Source organism: Scatophagus argus, chromosome 15 (genome assembly GCF_020382885.2).
Source record: "Scatophagus argus isolate fScaArg1 chromosome 15, fScaArg1.pri, whole genome shotgun sequence".
Lineage (NCBI taxonomy): Eukaryota > Metazoa > Chordata > Actinopteri > Scatophagidae > Scatophagus > Scatophagus argus.
The window spans coordinates 17,077,912-17,083,415 of NC_058507.1; positions in this window are offsets into that span (position 1 = coordinate 17,077,912).

The window sequence follows — 5,504 nt, forward strand, 5'->3', positions numbered from 1 at the left end:
TATTCAGTTCAGCTGTCAGTGGTTTTAATGTGGTGGCTGATTGGTGTAGATGTGATGGTGAGTAATGTCTCTCCTCCAGTATCTCTCTCTTGGTCTTGAACTCTGCCCCTCACTTCCTGTCTTTATATTTGTCACTTTTCCCCTCATGAAGACAATAGTTGCAAGTTAGTAATGACAAGAGTTATTTTTCTTGCAATCACATTACTTTGATTACATTATATGTAATCCTTCATCTTCATTTAATGTTAATGTTTATCTTGACTAAAACACTCTTAAGTGTGTGTGTGTGTTTGTGTCAGCAGCATCACTCAGGCTTAAGACTAGACATTTACACTGACCTTTATACCCTCATCAACCTCTCTGTCTAAGCACACACACACACACACACACACACACACACACACACACACATACACACGACCTGCCTGTGTGACAGCTGAAAAGCCTTTACTTTCACCTCCACTTAACATGAAGGTAAATATCACACACTGCACTTGTATTGTGCTTCCAGCTCTTCTTTGTCCTTTCTTTCAGTCTCAGTTCAGTTCAATTTGGTTTGATTAAGTTCTATTCAGTTTAGGTGACAATATAATTGCCATCATATGCATATCAAAGTATCAATTATTATTACAAAATGGTAAAACAGGTCAGAAAGAATGTCTCATGTCAATAGTATGTTAAAATAACTCTGAAAATGAATCTTGTCTTTAAGTAAGATTATTTTGTAAAAACTGAGGTGACTGAAACTGAAATTAACATGGAGGTCATTCATTGTACTGTTTGGTTGCTGAACATTAGGAGGTGAGCCTATGAGCCTATCAGTGGACAGATTTTGCCAGTGGTGGAGGAAGTATTCAGATCCTTTACTTTGGTAAAAGTACTAACATTGCTTAAGCAAAAGTATAGAAGGAAAATGTACTTAGCTGTATTAGTGTTAAAAGTACTCAGTGCAGTAGAATTCCCCTGTGACCATTATACTATTAAATATGATATCTTTATTATTACTCTTGTATTCATTTACAAACAGGATTTAACTGTTGTAGTAAGTAATGGTTTTGAGCTACACTGTATGGGGCTACAACTACTGATTATTTTCATGATGGATTAATGTGCTGATTATATTTTCCATCAATTGATGGATTGTTGGCTTTGTAAAAATTGTGACTATAATGAGACATGACAGCCAATAGTCCAAACCTTGAATGAATATATCTCTATATATGTGTATGTAATTAAAATTAAATTATAAAAGTAATTAAAAGTAAAAGGTACAAACCTTCCCATTTGTGAAGCTATAACCATGATGGTCATAAGACTTCTTGGTAATTAATTAACAAATGATTTCTCGAACACCGCCTGTGTATTGTAATAGCACATGTATAGCAATAGACCTTTTACATGAAAGTCATGAAGGCAGCCATTGTCAGCCCTAATGACATTTCTGTATCACTATTTCGTATCATGGAACAAGTCTAAACTGAAATGCTTTAAATTTAACCTGAAGAAAAACAGGCTGCACAATTTATGGCTCTTTTCACCAACATGCTGCCACGTCAGAGTGGAACCGTATGGAACGTTAATGTAAAAGTCACCTATCAGTCCAGTACCAGAGAAAGCAACCCATTATCTGGTTCTTACTGGCGAAACCTGACGATCAAAGTAATTCTAGTAATTTTCTGTCTTGACGTACAGTCTGACAGAGCTGTTAGCATGGCTGTAGACTCTGTAGGCTGTAAACTTGTTTACGTACTTTCTGTCTCTTTGGAACACATCCAAGACAATTTTGTAAAGTTGTTTTGCTTTTGCTTCCTGTCAATCAAGATACACAGCTGATCCATAACAGAATTTCTTTGTGTTTGAACCATGCAACAGTTGTTTTTTCCCAAACAAGGGTGAATGACTCCGAGTCGTAGACCTTCCCCCTGACCTCAGCTTCACTGCCAATGCCTGCCACACAAAATAGCACTGGAAATTCTTACATCTTCTCTGATGATTCTGTCATTTTCTTTACTTCAGTGAAAGGTTTTATATACGAGACTGCAATTGTTTTGATTTGTTTTTTATTCTGTTTTTGTCTTATTACTTAGTTATTGTGGTACATTGGGTTCATACTGTGACAGGCTGTATTTTTTTTACTGCAGTTTATTTTCCAGCAATTCCAAGAAAATAAGGAGACATTCTCTTCATTTTTTTTATCTTAGTCTTTCAGAACTTGATTGAATGCTTTTTTAACTCAAGACCTGAAAACTTTGATTTTTTTTATCAACATCTGGTTTTATTATTGTCTGTCTCATTTAGTAAGTAGTTTCACCTCATATCTATTTGTCTCTTTTAGAATCTAACAGATGGAGAGAGAAATAAATGAGTCAATAAAAAGTGAACATACACCTGAAAAGAAAGAAAATAAAAAGTTTTGGAAAAAAATACTGAAAGAGCCCAATAATCTGTGTGGAATTTACAGTTTTAAAATGCACATTTTTAATGTTGACTGCAGTATTAACACAGTCTTATGTTTTCATTATCTCTTTCACAGGCTTCTTTGTCAAAGAGACTTGGGGAAATGTGTAATTTTTCCTTTTTGTTCTTTGATAACCATCATTATTAAATAATTATTGTTATTTTTTATCTTATAATATTTGCAAATTAGAGACTTTAGCAAAATACTTTCAGGAATATAGGAAAGAGACTTTCATCTGTCTTTGTATTACTTTGTATACTAGAACTGGTATCAGCAGAACTGGTAAGTGGACTCTAGGAGTTTTGCAACACAAAAAAACTAGCCCTGAATGTCGAACAAATGAAGGAGATCATCATCGACTTCAGGAGGAGCTGGCACAACCACACACTCCCCCTCATCCACAACAGTGCAATGAAGGAAGTCAGCAGCACCAGGTTCCTGGGATACTGATAACAGACACAAAAACACTACCTGACCAGGAACTGCTCTGTGTACTACTGCTGTGCAATATGTCTCATCTAAATGTGCAATAGACTTTTTAAATACATAGTTTCTCTCTATTTATTTCTCCGGTTGTTCTGTACTTTTGAGCTGATGCAACAAAATATCGTTCCGATGTGCACTGTACGGTGTACAGACTGGATGACAAAGTCTATCTGTCTGTCTGTCTTGTAGTAATGAACTGTATCAGCAGCAAGCACCACCTCTGCTTGAAGCTAAACTGTGTCTCACATTGCTCATGTTTTCAGTTGTAATGCTATTAAAGGGTTTATATGCTTCCATTTATGAGGCCTGTTAGTTTGGTGACACATAAAATCTGAGTAGGTGGGAAAAGCAGTGAGCTTTTGTCAGTGTCAGAGTGCGAGCATATGCCGATTTCTTGGAGGTAGTACTAGTCTAGACCTTGTGCGAATCAAACTCAGCACTGCAAGCATACATATGAGTCAACAGTGTTGTGCATTCATAAAGTAAAGGATATGTTTTTAATTACTTAGTAAATCCAGAGGTTGGTATATGTAGTATGACACATATCAGTTAAGAGAATCAAATGAAAATGATGAGACAATATATTTGTGGCTCAGTTGGCTAAGATGTTTAACCATGAGATCACGCGATCATGTGTGCAAATTTACACTTTTGTGTGTGCCGCTTGTCTTTCTCCCCTGTCTTTCCTGTCTCTATGATGTCAGCCATCTGATGATAAATGCCAGCCGGTTGCAGGTTTCATGTACTGCTTTGTAAGTAGGGCAAAACATATGGTGCAATCTGTCAAGACATGGTTACTCTGAAAATGATATTTCCAGGCCTCAATTTTGATTTAGCATCAAAGAGGAGGTTTAAAGTCTGGATTCTAGGACCATAAAAGCTCAGAGTAAAGACGTCTTAAACAGTGACCTGGACAATATATAAGCAAATTTCACTTTGCTTGCCAACGTGACCATTGACAAGGTATCACAGTAAGGTCGTGATGTCTTTCTCTATCTCGAACTGAGGAAAGAAAATATAATGTCAAGATCTCACAGAAAATATGGTAACATTTTAATTAGAGCATCTTGAAAATATGACAAGTAAAATTGTGCCCAAACTATAGCATCAATCAAACCATTATCTTCTTTTCTATCGTGGTTGCTGGGTGGGACTGCCCTATTCCTGTCATTTTCATCATCTTCATAATGAACCAGCTGTTCAAAAACCACTTCATCACTGTTCTGTTTTTTGTTGTTTTTTTGTCCTAAGATGGTCCTTGAGAAATACATCAAAATGAATTGTTATTTTAATCAGATTAAATTCACCAGAAATGATCCCACTTGCATGGGCATTGGTATTTTAATCCGCAGTCCTCACTGGTATCTTCTGGACAGTTTTTAGGAAATAAATACTGAATTCTATGAAAAGCTATTGAAGGAACAGAAAGGACAATGTTTAATTAAATGAAGGGTCTAATTTCTGTCCAGAGTATTTTTGGCTCAGCAACAGGAAAATGTTTGAGCACCTCAGCACAAAGGAACTTAAACGGAATTTGGTTATGTAGTGTCAATTTAATTGTTAAATAACAGTCCCTTCATTTGCCTTAAAGAATGACACTAAATAAAAAAAATAAATACAAACAAAACCTGTTCATTCTCTCCACTGTCCCCCACTTGTCTTTGCTCATCTCTGCTTCACTTTATCCCTGACCTTCTTTATGAAAATGCAATAAAGGAGCACTTAGTGTACTGTTTCTTTTTCTCTCTCTTTCTTACACACAAACACTGAGAAAAACACATTACCCAAAGCAACCTTTCTGGGTTTGTTGTCCATCAAAAATCCCTCAAACTTTGATTGATGATAGTCATGAAACTACACGGTTTCTCCCAAAGATATATAAAGAAGACGATACACAGACTCAGGCGCACACACAGACTTAAGTGGGCCTTAGCCACCAACCAAACTTGAGCCAATAATTTGCAGCTATCCTCTTCATCTTTCTGCAAATCTCTGGCTTCCTGTTTAATATTTAATGGCTGTCAGGGCGTTGTTTATTTCCTTTCTATTTTTTTCTTTCTTTTACTGTTTCACAGCTCTTCTTTTCAGTCTTTTATCTGAGATGAATGAATGTGAATGTGAGTATAAGTGTGTGTGTGTGTGAGTGTGTGTGTGTGTGTGTACATGCATACAAGAAAGATTCTTTTTTGCCTTTACTGACTATATCAGGGCTTCAGTGGAGCAATGTCTGTAGTAGTTACAGGCCACAAACTGAAACTGGTTGTGGTGGCAGCGATGTTGGTATTGTTGTATTGTTTTGAGAGTGACCTGGTGGCAGAAGACTCACCAGGAACGTAAATTGCTTAAGATGCTATATTTCTTACCTGGCAGACTGGCCGGTGTGGCCACTAGCAGGTAGGCCTACCGGTCTGGGTCTAGGCCTGGAGCTAGGTTCACTTCCAGCCCATCAGGGTATGAAGTCAAAAAGAAAACTACAAAGATACAACCAGAACTACAACCTCCATGTTTGACTCAAGCTGTTCAGTCACAGACAGATAGATCAAGTGCACAAATAAATGTG